A 16,127-nucleotide genomic window follows, 5' to 3' on the forward strand; every position below is an offset into this window, starting at 1 on the left:
ACTTGCTAATGCAGAAGACTTAAGAGACATGGTTTGATCCCTGGGTATGAAAGATCCCCTGGAGAAGGGCATGACAGTCCACTCCAGTATTTTTGCCTGGAGAATCCCAAGGACATAGGAGCCTGGCAGGCTGCAGTCTGTGAGTTCGCAGAGTCCAACTCAACTGAAGTGACTTAGCATGTATGGGTGCGTGCTTGCAAGAAGAGGAAAACGTCCAGTAATTGCCAGAGAGGGGAAGAATGTAAATACAGTAACCGGTAGGGCCCTGCCTGTGTCAGCGTCCGGGTGGGCTTCTCGGCCTGGGCAGTGCGGCCACCTCCCGTCTGGAGCTGGGCCTGGGGTGAGGCCTGTTACTCTTGTGTTGCCTAGAGCCTGTCGCTTCCAGGAAATCGCTTTCGATTTCATTGGTCCTGCCTCTTCCCCTCTTCTTTCTCCTGTTTTCTTCCCCTGACACCATTTCCTGGGGTAATCCATTTATTTATGCATTCTTTTATACAGCAAATGCTTACAAAGTCAGTGAGAGCCACACTCCCTTGGTTTCAGCTTTGTACCTCAAGAGTCAAGAGAAACGTGATGTTATTTATAGGCATGTTGTTATTGATACTGATGAAAGCTTTTTTTTTTTTTTTTGATGTGGACCATTTTTAAAGTCTATTGAATCTGTTACAATATTGATTCTGTTTTATGTTTTGGTTTTTTGGCCTCCTGGCATGTGGTATCTTAGCTCCCTGAACAGGGATCTAACCTATACCCCTGTGTTGGAAGGTGAAGTCTTAACTACTGGACCACCAGGGAAGACCTTGAAAGCTATCTTTTAATCACTGATTCCTCTTGGTCAGGTACAGGGCTAAATACTGTTTATAATCAAAACCCTTCTCTGACTTGAAAACCTGGGGCTTTCAAGATAAAGTTACGGTTCCTTGACCTTGCTTTTAATGCTCAGCGCATCTGCTAAATAGTCTTTCTAGCTATAGCTTTTACTGTTTGCTTAAACATGAATTGATTGCTCTGGCCAGACCTGTTTATCCATCACCCTCTGTGAGGCTTTGCGCAGCCTGGAGCGCGCGGCCCTTTTTCTCTCTTTGAAGATAAGAGTAGAACCGTTGTTTGAGGCACGCTCCCATCTCCCCTGCGCCCTGGGCCCTGAGCCTCCTTCCTCTCACAGATTGAGCTGTGAGGACCGCCCGCCTCTCCAGTCTGGCACAGGGCCTGGTTTCCACCGCTTGCTCAGATGCCTGCTGCTCGGCGCCCTCGGTTTGTGGTATCAGTGCCTCGTGGAGCAGTCAACACACTAGCAGCCATGCTCAGCATCCCTCTAGTCCTTGGATATTAAAGGTCTGAGCGACCCTCAATTGTGTAGTGTTTCAGATCTCACCTTTTCATCTTGTGTGTGGAGAAAAATTTGTTTTGGATCATTTAAAAAGCAGAACATATTCAAGGGGAAAATGAGAGGAGAAATCAACTTAATTTTCTCTTTGGAGGGCCAAACACGAGCATCATATTATCTCATTGAATCTTCCTGCCTGTCACAGCACATCATTTATTACTCCTTAATGAATGGGGAGGCTGGCTCAAAGATTCAGGGTAGTTTCTCCAAGGCCACCCAGATAGGAGGTGGAGGGAAGAGGATTCCCCTGCCTTTCACGATGCTTGTTCCCTGAAGTCCTTGCCGTTTCCGCTTGTCTTTGCCTGTCTCTCAGTTCTGTGTTTCTGTTTAGCTGTTCCTCATCTGCGCTCGCTGCTGTAAGCTGGAGCCTGATTAGCTGATTTAGCAGCATCTCTTCCATGTCGCCCTTTCCCCCATTTGCCTTTTCCTTCCTATTCCCATAGTCTCGATTTCGTTCCTGACATGGATATATATACTTTTTTCGGCTGCACTGGGCCGCCGTTGCAGTGTTCAGCTTTTCTCTAGCTGAGGCACATGGGCTACCCATGTTGCAGCACAAGGGCTTCTCAGTGTGGCGTGCAGGCTTCCCTGCTTGTGGACCCTGGGCTCTGGAGCGTGCAGGCTTTGTTGTACCGTGGCATGTGGGAGGGGTCTTATTTCCCTGACTGGGGATTGAATCTGAGTTCCCTGCATTAGAAAAGTGAAGTAAACTGTAAAAGTGTTAGTCGCTCCGTGGTACCTGACTATTTCAACCCCATGGACTGTAAGCCCTTGAAATTCTCCAGGCAAGAATACTGGAGCGGGTAGCTAGTCCCTTTTCCAGGGTATCTTCCTGAACCGGGAATTGAACCCTGGTCTCCTGCTTTGCAGGCAGATTCTTTACCATCTGAGCCACCAGGGAAGCCCTCCCTGCATTGGAAGGCAGACTCCTAACCACTGGACCCTCAGGGACGTCCCATCCATGTTTTTGAATATTTTAAAGGGCATTTTGAATACAGGCCCTTTTGTTTGCTGTTGTTTGTCTGTTTTAACCCATATACCTCTTGAGTTTTCTTGTGTGTACCACTAGCCCAGATGGAAAAGAGTTTGCCCAGCAGTGGGTTCTGTTATCTGCATTTCAAAGATGACAGGAGTGTTGGGTTCCTTGATATGAGACCAGCAGAGCTGTGACGGCAGCTGATTTTGCTTGTAGCGGCAGCAACAATGACCACAATTATTAATGCTCAGAAAGGCAGAATCAGCTGTTTTTCTAAAATGTTTTTGTGCTTTGTGTAATACTGTTGAATTCTTTTCTGATTGAAAATACTGCTGCTGTTAGGATTATTTCTTGTCTAAATGAAGGTGCTGCACAGACTTTTGTGACCGGCAGTCCTCTTTGCCTGAGTGAAAGCTATCCTTGCCATTTCTGTATTAGTTTGAAAATATAGAGGATAAAAATAACAAAAGAAAGAAAAGGCATAGTAATTAAGGCTGACTTGTGGTAGATGGCGGGGTAGGAATGTTCTTATTTAAAATACTGGGAAATGTAAATATTTGACTTGATATAATGTGACCATACATTCTTCACTGGATTGTGATTATTTAAACCTTCTGTTGAGCTCTTAGACAGATGGTCTTTTGAGTAATGAACACGCTTTTGAATACAGCAAGATGCCATTTGGTAAACTGATGAGTTGGCATTATTAATATTTTATGCAACAAAAAACCCAATGTGAGAGTAGGTAGCTGCAGATCAAAAAATCCTAAACTCCATCTTATACATAGTTAAGAGTTTTCAGGCATTTCAACAGCTATTCTGTTTCTATTCTGTTTCTGTGAAGGAATGAAAAAAAGACTCATTATCACAGTTACCATTATCCAACTGTATTTACTAAGAGTCTGTGTGTGGCTGGGCTTCGCAGTGAAGCCTTCCTCAACAGGATGCAGTGAGTTAGGCACATAGGGAAACAAAATTAAAATGATCAAGAAGAACAACAGTACTGAAGAACAACAAGAACAATCAAGAAGAACAACAAAATAACTAATTATTTTCATACATTTCAAGCTGAAAATGTAAGCTTGATCTTTAGCTTAAAAAAACCAAAAAGGCTTAGGTTTTCTTCCCACATTTGTGCCCAAGCCCCTTCCCTTTATCCCCTAGAATTTTAGACACATGCAGGACCTCAGTGTTTTGTAATCTTTAGGGAAAAGTGTCCTATTTGAGTTTCCCAGATAATAGAAGCTCTCATCAAATACCATGCCCATCTTAATCACTTGGCATAGTTTTTTAAATGAACATCATCATGTTTGTTATAATTATGAATACATTAGAAATTGACGTGGATCCCTCTACTCAGATATCTGGGCTCTCAAGGGCATGTGCTTTCTTTTTTAGACACAGCTTTACTTTGCCTGTGCTGGGTCTTTGCTTCAGTGCACAGGCTCAGTGGTTGCGGCATGTAGGCTCTCTAGTTGCAGCGCATGGGCTTTGTTGCCCAGTGGCACGTGGGATCTTAGTTCCCTGACCAGGGATTGAATCCTCATCACCTGTACTGGAAGGTGAATTCTCAACCATCGCCCACCAGGGAAGTCCTCGGCATCAGCTTTCCATTGTTGTGTAGTTAGAGAATCCACTGCTTACTTGCTGCTGCTGCTAAGTCACTTCAGTTGTGTGCGACCCCATAGACGGCAGCCCACCAGGCTCCCCCGTCCCTGGGATTCTCCAGGCAAGAACACTGGAGTGGGCTGCCATTTCCGTCTCCAATGCATGAAAGCGAAAAGTGAAAGTGAAGTCTCTCAGTCGTGTCCGACCCTCAGCGACCTCATGGACTGCAGCCTTCCAGGCTCCTCTGTCCATGGGATTTTCCAGGCAGGAGTACTGGAGTGCGGTGCCATTGCCTTCTCCGATTGCTTACTTGAGAAGGGTTTAGAAAGGCCAGTCCTATCTTAGTATCATTATGAGAAGTTTTCATCTCGTAGGAAACCTGGAAGGGTCTCTGGGCCTTCCTGGTCAAGAAACTGTAAGGTTCTCAGAGACCTGCCCACACTCAGGCGCCTTCTGTGATTCCTTATAAACTGCAGTGGGCACGTGGCTAGCAGAGTGTTCTGTTCCTCTGCTGACGCTTAAGGTGCAGTTCCAAGGTTAAACACTGTGCCCAGACTGAACATTTTCATACTGTCCAGGCTTATCTTCCAAAACTAGTGTATTACTTTACCATGTTTCTGCCCAAGTAAAGAACCAAAAGCACTGATTGTTAGCTGCCAAGATGTTAGATGAGGCTCCTCTTCTCTCCGCGTGTCAGCTCACTTGCAGTCCTGAGCAAATGGTATAAAACGAGGCAGGTAAGAGCTTAATCCAGTAGTGCAGCAAAACTGATCAAAGCACACTTCCATTCACGTTGGACCAACCCGGATCCAGCTAGATCCAGCCCCTGCATGGACCAGACTCTGCGCCCTTTCCTGCCTCTGCACACTCCACTGCAGCCAACGCCCTTGCTTATTTAGCACCTGGCCCAGGTGTCGTGAGCGGCCCCGCGAGGACCTGGCTGGGTTGCCGTCCAGACCAGTTCAGGGAGCTGCAATCCCGTGGGACAGTACGTTCCTGTCATCACCAGACCAGACAGAGAGGCCTGTCTGCGTCCCTCTCCCCACTGTCCCTGTGGGGCTTAGCTACACCTGCCCTACGCTAGATGCAGAGTGAATGTTTGCATAAATAATACATGGATGAAGTGTGTCAGTTGAGCTGATCACTCTTGGGGGTTATGAAACAAGTGTTTTATCCTCCATAAGTCTTAATATTGTAGAAAGGCAAACGCCAAACAATACAGTTATTCTGGCTTTCGTCCTGATTGTGAGTTGAGGAAAGCATGCACAGGGTAGGAGGCAAATAGAGGTGGTGAGTGAGGTTGTTTGTTGTGTCTCTGAGAATATTTCCTGGGGTAGGGAGGTGGCTCTTCAGCTGTGTTTGCTTATTCTATCAAACCCCAATCTTGTGAGCCTGCTAACAGGGCAGCTGCAGAGGGAAACCATCCAGTTCTCGAATCTGTGGTTTACAGACTCTGTGAGCACCTTTGTGATTTGGGCTCTGCTTCCAGTGTATGCGTGATTATTAATAACAATGTTCATACTAATATTTATTTTCCTTTGCTCAAGTAATTGCTCTGTAGAAAAGCTTGTCTGTAAAAAATGTATTGCGTAATTACTTCTCTGGAAAATTGGCTTCTTACTTCCTCTTAGGAGGATTGAAAAGAGTAGGAATCCCATTTGGGGACCACCAATCAAGTGTCAGACCTTCCCAGGTGGCAGTAGTAAAGAACCCGCCTGCAGGGGACGTAGAGATGTGGGCTCGATCCCTGGGCTGGGAAGATCCCCTGCAGGAGGCTACCTACTCCAGCATTCTTGCCTGGAAAATCCCACGGACAGAGGAACCTGGCAGGCTGCAGTCTGTGGCTCACAGCGAGTCGGGCACGACTAAGCAAGTAACGACACACAGTCTGTGTCAGGCCCTAGTGCAGGCCATCCTGTGTGGCCTTTGCACAGCACGGGTGTTAAACCAGCCACCAGCAGAGTAGACTGTGCCTCCACCTGACTCACAGTCAGCTGCAGCCCTACAGGTGAGAGATCTTGGCCAGGTCTCTAGTGTTTTGGAGAAAACTGCATGAAGGTGAAGGAATTTGAAAATGAAATGTGGACTGTTGGTTCATCACTTATCAACAAGAATTGTTTCAATAAACACCGTAGAAGGCCTCCAAGAAAATCTTGGTAATAATGTGGTTCGGTTGATGGAGGTGCTGACACTCTTAGATTGATCTTTTTCATGGATTTTACTTTTCATCACTCTGCTCTGTCCACCCTCACCAAAGTGATCCTCAGAACACATTTTGAAAACGAGGTTCTAGACACACATGACTAGAAAGAGACCTGTGATTCTGTCCCTTGGAGTGACTGATGGTCATGCAGTGACCCCTCATCCAGAAAGGGCTTGTGTCTTACAGGGGCTGTGTTCCCACACAGGGGTCACCTGGATGTGACTCCGAGAAGCCAGCTTCTTGCTAACCTGTGGATAGTAATCTCCTGTTGTTACTTATTCCAGTGATCCTGCATACAAAAATCTGTTTTCTTTCAGGCAAGGCGAGGCAAGGTCTGGGGCCAGAGTTTGTTTTATTACTTATTTATTTAGCCTTCTATTTATTTGGAGAGATGTACTCCCTTGGTCCGAAGCGTATTTGGTGAGCTGTTTTTCTCTCACTTCCCTTCCTTGCAGCGTCTGCTGCCGTCTGCCTCTCGCCCATCCTTCCAGACGTGTGTCACGCGCATTCATGCAGGTGCTAATATTCTTTATGTCTAGTCCTGAAACGGTAGCCTGTGAACAGAGCCTTGCATCTCTAAGTATGTTTCTTAAAGTCCTTAGCTTTGTCTAGAAGTTAAGTTGGTTTGGAAAAAGGCATTTGTTGGTCTTCTGTTTAAATGGTTCTGGAAGGCCGGGTGAGAGAGTGACGGCCCTCTTGGCAGGCACCTGGCACTCCTGGGGGTGGGACAGGCCTGGTGCCTGATGTGGCGACAAACCCTCCCGTCCAGGAAACATTTCTTGACTAACCAGCATTCTTGCTCTCTCCTTGCCCATTTCCTCAGACACTGCATGATTCATTGGCACGCTGACAGAAAGTTCCAGACCATTTTCCCCTCTTGCTCCTGCTCCTTGCCTCGGAGAACACACCTCACCCAGTGCGTCCTTGCCATTGCCGACTCCCCGCTCATCTCTGACCACGCTAGCCTTGTACAGTCTATTGGCGCAAACTTACCCTTTAACTGTATATGGTCCTTTATTGTCATTTGACTCATCAAAGTTAGACTGTGAGTTTGAGGACAGACACCCCAGCTTACGCGTTTTAGAGTTGGGTAGGGGGTAGGTGGTAGTTTATCAGTGAATCTGTGTTGGAATCTAGAATCCTGTCTCTGAGTCGCTACAGAAGACGCTTCCTGAATATTTCTTGGGTCCCAGTGTGACGTCTCCAGCCCCCAGCTTCCATGACCCCTTCCAGCCTCCAGTGCACCCCTCCCTCTCCTGAGGCGCCCTGCTGGCTCCCTCTCTCTGGGCCCTCGTCTCTGGCCTGTTTCTGCCTCCTGCGCGTCACTCAGCCACAGCTCGTTCTCCCGCTCAGCAGATAGCACACACCTTGTGATGGCCAGTTTAATATGTTGCCCTGGCTAGACTGTGACGCCTGGCTGTCCAGTCGAGGGTGCTGGCCCAGTGCTGCTGAGTAGGTATTCTGTAGACGTGACCCACTTCTGCAGTCTTAACTAAAAGAGATTTTAAGTAAAGAAGGTGATCTGAGCGGGCCCCATCCCATAGGTTCCAAGGCTTTCGGAGCCAACCCGAGGCTTCCTGGAGGAAGAGTGCATTCTGTGTGTGGACTGCAGTCTCCGCTTGGCTCTTGTCTCCAGTTTCCAGCCCATCCTTGGAATTCACACTTGCCAGGACCCACCCCTCCCCCAGCAGTTGTGTAAACCAGCTCCTCCCCTTCCCTGTATGTGTCTACACAGGCGCTGCTCATTCTCTTCCCCTGGTGGAGCCCTGACTGACCTGCTGCTGGAAGCCTCCTTCAAGGAAATATCCAGTCCCCCTGTCTTCCTAACAGTCAGTCTCCATGGACTCATTGCCTGTGAAAGCACACAGCAGACATGAGACACAGCCCTGGGCCATATGGCTTCAGCCTCCTTGTTTTTCGTTTTTTTTTTTTTTCTTTTTTAAAGGATTTTGCTTGTTTTGGCTGCACCACAGGCATGTAAACTCTTAAACTCCAGTTCCCCAACCAGGGGTCGAACCTGTGCTCCCTGCGTCTGAAGGCAGACTCATACCACTTGACCGCCGTTGAAGTCCTGTCCCCTCTCCTGAGAGCCCTGGTCCTCTCAGCGGCAGCCAGCCCCCAGCCCTGGCCACGGCTCTGCCGCTCTGTCCTGCCTCGGGGCTGTCACCCACTCCTGCCGCCCAGAAGGTGCATCTTTTGCCTCCTGCTCCTCCTCTGTGTGAAGGAGGTTTCACTGCTTCTGAGCCTCTCTCCTGACCAGCCCCATCTCTTGTTTTCTCGAGGCAGCTTTCTTCCTGATGCTTCCTTAGTGCCGTGCAGCCTGTTCTCCAATCCCCAGAGCAATACTGTAGCACTCTCTGCCTCGCCCTTTCCTGGACTACATACTGTTTGGAGGAGCTGCGTTTTGTCTTCCAGAATGCCCACTGCCTGGCATAGTCCCTGGGACAGCCTGAGTGGAGTGATTTGTGGTCATTAGCGTGTCATGCTTGGGGCTTTCCGTTACCCCACGAGGAGCAGGTTGAAGTGTGTTGGGTCACACCTGGTCACACCTGGCACCTTCCTGAGAGCCAGGCGTGGGGCTGTCTGGGGCGTGTGGCCAGTCCTGTCACTGATGGCTGGCTGGGCAGCCTCTGCCTTCCACATCTCTCACCAGAAAAGGCAGCAGGTTCGTAAAGCCATTGACTCTAACTGAGGAGGAGTGGGCCATGAAACCCTTTTGTTAAAGTAGGTGAGAAGTGGTAAGTCGGTGAGGGAGGAAATCTCAGAGTCAGAGTGACCTTTTAGACTGTCTCTCTTCTCCGGGCAGTGGGGAAGGAAAGTCTTGTATCAAGAGTTGAGGTGCTTTTTGAGGTGAGAGGGACGTCTTCACAGGCAAAAGTGAGACCACGCTGAGGATCAGCGGGCGACAGGGAGCCTGGGAGCCGCACCCCGCGCTTTCCTAGTCTTCAGGAGCATGGGGCTACTCCGTGCTCCTTGTCTGGATTCCTCCAGCTTCTGTGAGCCCTGGGATTTAGACCTGGCTCTGGGTCTGCTGGCAGATCAGAAGGATTTTTTCATTTTTGTGATCTGAGAGTTCCTAACCGACCTGCAGTTGGCCACCTGAGGAGCGTGGCTGCTGGTCTTCCTCTATCAGTGATACCAGAAAAAGGAGGGAAGACTGGAACCCCCACTGAGCCTGTAAATAGTTTATGTTCTGAAACGTTATCCGACACTTTGGCATCATAACTTGAGCTCTTAAAGGAAGCCAACAGTCACTTATTAAAAGAAGTAATATGGCTGTTTATTGACATGGGAAGAAGTCATGGATATACTAATTGAAAAGAGAACACTATTGTGTCTATAGTATTTATATAACGCTGCGTCTGTAGTGTGGTGAAATTCTATTATTGTTACATTGTGAACATGTAAATCATTATTAGAAAACTGGAAGGACATCTTCATAATAGTTTTTCCTTTTTCTGGATAGTTTAAATTTTTTTAGAAATAATTCTCGTACTTTATCAGAGTCAAAAGGTAATTATGACTTCTCAATTTTGGGGGGAGGGATGACAAGCGGTTAAAAGAAAACGGACAAAAATAAAAAGCCACAGCTTCTGTAAGGGCGGTGATCTTATGTATGATCACTGATTTTTCTGTCTGTTCCCATTTTTTTTTTTTTAAAGGTAAGCAGATTACTCATGAAAAACCAAAGTCAACTCTGGTTCTCCTAGGGTACCTAGCTCCCACCTGAGCCTGTTAGATATCTGAGCTTTTAAACTTTTGAATCACATGCTGAAATTAGATGAGAAATGTGTCTGAGAAGTGAGAAGTTGGAAATCAGTTACACTGTCTGTGGCCCCAAATTCTCAGTGTTCCACTGCAGGGAGCTTTGTACCAGTGCGTGCTTCCTGAATCCCTGGGTTGTCTGGTCAGAATCCCTGGGCTTAACAGTTGCTCCAGGCTTCTTGTGATTGTAATGCCTGCTTGCAAGTGGAACTACCGTGGTTTTTTTTTTCTTTTTAAGATTTATGCGTTTAATTTCTTGGCTGTGGTGGCTTTCTGTCGCTGTGCAGGCCTTCTCTGGTTGCGATAAGCATGGGCTGTTCTCTGGTTGCAGAGCGCAGGCTGGAGGCACACTGGCTTCAGTAGTTGGGGCTGGCAGGCTCCAGAGCGTGGGCTCAGGAGTTGTGGCTCACAGGTTTAGTTACTCCACGGCATATGAGATCTTCCTGGACCAGGGATTGAACTGGTGCAAAGTTGATTCTTAACCATTGGACCACCAGGGAAGCCTGGAACTACCTTGTTGTAAAGTATGAGAGTTTGGAAAGGAGCACACAGCCTTGTTGCTGGGTCTGGCCTGTGTACAGATGTGTGAGTCCTGATAATTCCTTTAAAAAGAATGCCCATGCTTACCCAGAGTGCAGAGGGCTCCATGCTCACATACAGGGAGTGGGTACACTACAGCCTGAGAGAAAGGGGGCCAGTTTTAGGAGCTTGTTTTGATTGAGATAAGAGCCTGAGAATATTCCAGGCACTGGGGTGCGTTTGTCTCTTTTCCTTTAGGAAGACTTGGTACCACTGCTGTGGTTGTTATTAGGCGCCTTTTGATAGTGAAATAGGCTGACTCAGCAGGTGGGGATGTTTGCAGCTGTTGTTATGATTCCAGCTATCATACTTCTTAACTTCATTGACCAAGCTTGTTTCATGTATGTCAGGGCAGATATTATTTTGGAGAGGTTAAGGTCATTATTGTCATTTAAGCACTTTCATATTTAGAAAATAAATCATGTAAAACATTCCCTGTGTCCCAAGATGTCCCAGAGCGTGGAAACAGTTCAATGCCTCTTCCATGTAGACGTGGATAAAAATATAATTTTAATAGCAGAAAGAAGGAAGATTTGTGAAGGGGGCTGGGTTTACATAAATAAATGCAAATGCTTTTCTGTATCCCTCTACGTGTATGGTGGTGGTTTAGTTGCTAAGGCATGTCTGGCTCTTATGACCCCATGGATTATAGCCTACCAGGCACCTCTGTCCGTGGGATTTCCCGGGCAAGAATTCAAGTGGGTAGCCATTCCCTTGTCCAGGGGGTCTTCCTCTCCCAGGAATTGAACCCAGGTGGTCTCTTTACTTACTGAGCCACCAGGGACGCCTGTGAAGTGAAGTGAAGTCACTCAGTCGTGTCCGACTCTTTGCGACCCCGTGGACAGTAGCCTGCAAGGCTCTTCTGTCCATGGAATTTTCCAGGCAAGAGTACTGGAGTGTGTTGCCATTTCCTCCTCCAGGGGATCTTTCCAACCCAGGGATTGAACCCGGGTCTCCCGCATTGAAGGCAGACACTTTAACCCCTGAGCCACCAGGGAAGCCCTGAGGAAAAGTAAAAGTGTTAGTTGCTCAGTTTTATTCTATTCTTTGCGACTCCATGGACTGTAGCCTACCAGACTCCTCTGTCCATGGAATTCTCCAGGCAGGACCACTGGAGTGGATAGCCATTCCCTTCTCCAGGGGATCTTCCCAACCCAGGGAGTGAACCCAGGTCTCCTACATTTCAGGCAGATTCTTTACTGTCTGAGCTACTTTCCCACGATGACGTAAGTAAGTGGTAGCAGTGCTATTTGTATTTATCTTAATAGCTTTAAATGATCACATCTTTGTGTGTTTTTTTGTTTTGTTTTGTTTTTTTTTTGGCTGCGTCATTCAGTACACAGTATCTTCGTTCCCCAACCAGGGATCAAACCAGGGCCCCTGAATTGGAAGTGCTGAATTCTAACCACTGGACTGCTGGGAAATCCCCAAATTACTACATCTTTACCTACAAATGCTAAATATTCAGAGGGTATTTTCTTAGATTCAACACGATTTTTAAAAAGGAATGAAGCATTTTGTGTTGTCTGTTACGGGTGTGGGTAGGTGTTTTTTAAACAGTAAACAGAAATAGAGATTAGAGGCTCGGCTGAAGCCTGCGCATTCCTTCCCTGCCCCGTTTGCTTTCTGTTTATCTGTAGTATCACGGTTGTCTTTCCTCCAGGTCAAGCAGATGGACTGTTCTTAGATAGGAAGTGATCTTGGTGATAGCTTGTTTGTGAGGTACAGTGAAGACTGGTTTCTCAAAGTGTTGGTGTGATTTTCTTTCACAATTTCTTTGGTTTTTGAAATTTTCCTCTTCCCTTCTGCATTCTTTTGGTTGGTCTAATAATCAAATTGACATAAGAGAGATTAACAGGAGAAAAACTAATTTCATACACAGAGGCCCCAGAGGTATGGCACCTAACAAGTGACCAAAACAAGCTGTTTACATGTCTTTTTATTTTATTGTTTTAAATTGTATTGGGGTATAGTTTATTTACAGTGGTGTGATAATTTCTACTGTACAGCAAAGTGACTCAGTTATATAGGTGTAAATATATTCTTTTTCATATTCTTTTCCATTACAGCTTATCACAGGATATAATATAGTTCCCTGTACTGTACAGTAGGACCTTGCTGTTCATCCACCCTCTATGTACTGGTTTGCTTCTGCTCACCCCAAGCTACCAATCCTTTCTTCCTCCACTCCCTTCCCCCTTGGCCAAGTCTGTTCTCTGTGTTTGTGAGTCTATGTTTCATGGACATGTTTGATTTGTGTAGTAATTTAGATTCCACATATAAGTGATATCATATAGTATTCGTCTTTCTTAGACTGACTCCGCTTAGTATGATAATCTCTAGGGCCATTTATATTGCTGCAAATGTACATGCCTTTTTAGACAAACAGTTATTTGTGAAGGTTTGACAGAACAAAAAGAGTCTAGGCTTGGAGTAGCAGATTAATGAAGAAGCAACACAGTTGTTTACGCAGCTTCCTCTGCCCGAGTTCCCGCTCTCCAGCGATAAGGGTGCCCTCCACCCTCCGGGCACAGGGAGGATGTTTCCTATGGGAGCTTTGTTTCTTGCTTTCCAGGGGACAAAGGAGGGTCAGAGTGTCCTTCTTGTACTGGCTGTTTCTCAAATAACTTTAATTCAAAATAATAAAATGCCAAAGTGACATTTTAGGGGGCAGCCTGCCCTGAACTTCATCAATGTCAATTAGAAGCATCAAAGGAGCAGGTAAGTTGATGAAGGAATAAAGACTAAATCCTGCTGAACACTTTTATTGTCTAAGAGTTATTGTGTTAACATACTACTTTAATGCATAGATTCAGATACAGGCAAGAAAATAATTTAGGGGTTGTCCACTGTCAGTAAACCTGACAGTGTTTTAGATGAAGAAAAAAAATCAATTCTTGATACCATTTCTTAAAGAAACTCCTATTGGCACTGAGATCTTAGAATGCAGAAAGCTGTTAGGGGTTTTACATGTTCAGATGTGTTTTGGTCAAGCTTACCTGGTAGACTTCAGAGCTGTTTTCTTGGAACTCTTCTGTGTATCAGCGGAGGCATCCTGGCTGGCTTCTGTCCTTATATTTCTTTTCCCTATTCACTTCAGGGTCCTCGGCCTATGGGGTTTCTGTCTGCAGGGAGGGAACAGGTGGTGTCTGAAGCAACAGTGCAGGGGTGCAGCTGCGCAAATGAGAGTGTGGAAAAGGATTCAAGGGAATTTAGACTCCTATGCATTTCATTGCTCTTTGGCTGTCCCAGTGGGTGCTGTTGATATGACCTTGTGAGTTACGGGGAGAAAAGAGGCTGATGCCATGGACTGCCCAGCTCCGGCCTTGGCACTGGGGCTTGGCTGGGCTTTTTCTGCCATGGCACACCCAGGGAGCAAGTGCAGGCCTTCAGGTGCACCACGGGTCTCCAGATCGGTCCTCCTTGGGCCTTCCCCTCTGTACAAAAACAGCAGTTCATCACAGAACCCGGTAGAATCAAGGCAGTTCTGGTTGCCAGGTCACTGGGGCCTTCTGATGCCTGAGCACCATCCTCAGGCTCCTGGTGGGTGGACGCGGGGCCCCAGGGTGCAGCTCCTGGCCTCCAGCTCTGCTTCCAGAAGGCTGCGGATGGGGCATGCAGAGCTGAGGAAGAGCTGCTTCCTCAGTCCTTTCAGCTTCTCTCCCGCACGTAGAGTGAGAGTGTTCTGCTCTCCATCCAGCTCAGGGTTGAGCGCAGTGATGCACAGGCTTTCTAAGGTTATGGTTCAAGGCTAAGGCCATCTGGGCCCTGATTCCCTCCGTGGAGTACTGAATCGCCCAAGAAGTTCCTTCCTAAGTAGTGCAGAAGGGAAATCTCTTCTTCAGCCCTCACCGCTCCTCATAAAAGGGCTTTCTGGGTTCAGCGTGACTAAGGAATCCACTTCATTTCCACCTCATCTATCAAATGAAGAAGTTAAACTGAGATGGAGTATTCTGGCCTCACGTTTGACGAGACCCTCAACCTCAGCATCTTTTCACCCCTGGATGGAGTACTGGGAGGGACTCTTTCTGAACCCTCAAGGCCTTGCTTGAGAAGTCAGCTGGCCACCCTGAGCCGAGAGATATGATTCATAGCTGGGACCTTCGTCCGGGGCTTCTGCTGCTTTCCTTACAGTGACAAACCCAGGAGAGGGCTGGAGACTGCAGACTGCAGACGCCGAGTGGAGGAGCTGCCTGTCTGCTCTGCAGAGGGGCCCAGGAGAGGCGGCTCCTTCCAGGGTGCCATAGACTGCGTAGCTCGCACTCGCAGCCAAGGTCAGACAGGTTTCGGATGCGTTGAAAGCAATGCAGACAAAACTCGTATCCCTGGAGTATCTGTCCCTGGTCTGAGCAGATGACAAAACTAGGAAAAATTACTTCATATTCTACACCTTGCAGATTTAAACACCAAGGTCAGATTTTGTCTTCCTCATGCCTGGTGAGTCAGCCCGCCCACGATGGCATTCTTCGTGGACTGGTAAAGCAAGTCAGGGAGAGGTTGAGCTCTCTACCCCAAATTTAGGCAACCCCTGGGTCTCATTCCTTTGTGACCCCATGGACTGGAACCCACCAGGCTCCTCTGTTTATGGGGTTTCCCAGGCAAAAATACTGGAGTGAGTTGCCATTTCCTTCTCCAGGGGATCTTCTCAACCCAGGGGTGGAACCCACATCTCCTGTGTCTCCTGTATTGGCAGGCAGATGTTTTACCGCTGAGCCACAGCCCCTCTAAGGGCCACAGAGGTCTGGAAATAGCTCTTTCTTCTCGGGTGTGTGTGTGCGATGCGAGTGTATGCGTGCATTCTGGGGCTTATGTGCAGTGGCAGCACACTACATGTAGGGGATTCCAGGTTTATGCAGAGCAGATACGAGCCTAAGGAAAGCGCTGACAGGTTTTCTAGAGTGAGTCTCTTTGTCTGGGCAGCTTGACACCAGCAAGGTTAGGTACTGAGTTTTAGATTATGCCGGTTGAGTACCATTGGTGGAAAGCGGCTGTGGGTTTTTTGGAAAGGTGGTCTGTGCGTCCCAGAGGTGTGTTCTCCTGGAAGAAGGTGCTTTGAAAGGAGCAGAAATCGCTGTGACAGCAGCGCTTCTCTTCTGAGTCATTCTCTAGGTGTGAGCCCTGACTCAGGTCAGTCCCTCCCCTCCGCCACCTTTGAGAAGGGGGTGTCAGGGTGTGGGGTTCAGAGATGGGCCCGGGCCACGCCAGGCTGGCTGTGCTGGAAACAGCCGGAACCTCCTCTGGGCCCCTTCCTCTTCCGCCTCAGCTGTGGAGTCTGTCCTGTTACCCTCATGGCAGACAGGTATGCCAAGCCCTTCCTGGTGACCGGCGCTGGAGCGGAGTGTTTGAGCTTACACTGTTGCCCGTGACATTACTGAGACTTTTGGGGATTCATACTTAGCAAGTGTTAACGCGGGCTTCCCTGGTGGCTCAGTTGGTAAAGAATCTGCCTGCCACGCAGGAGACGGATGGGTTTGGTCCCTGGGTCAGTAAGATCCCCTGGAGAAGGAAATATCAACCCACTCCGGTATTCTTGCCTGGAAAGTCCCATGGATGGAGGAGCCTGGCGGGCTACAGTCCATGGGGTCGGAAGTGTCAGATATGGCTTAATG

General features: G+C 47.7%; 1 protein-coding gene across 6 annotated transcripts in view; it reads left to right on the forward strand.

The window, feature by feature from the left end:
- SIPA1L2 (signal induced proliferation associated 1 like 2) overlaps window positions 1-16,127 on the forward strand; it is a 242,677-nt gene that overhangs the window by 84,690 nt on the left and 141,860 nt on the right. The gene's annotated exons all lie outside the window — the stretch shown is intronic.

The sequence above is a fragment of the Capra hircus genome, chromosome 28, assembly GCF_001704415.2.
Source record: "Capra hircus breed San Clemente chromosome 28, ASM170441v1, whole genome shotgun sequence".
NCBI classification, from domain to species: domain Eukaryota; kingdom Metazoa; phylum Chordata; class Mammalia; order Artiodactyla; family Bovidae; genus Capra; species Capra hircus.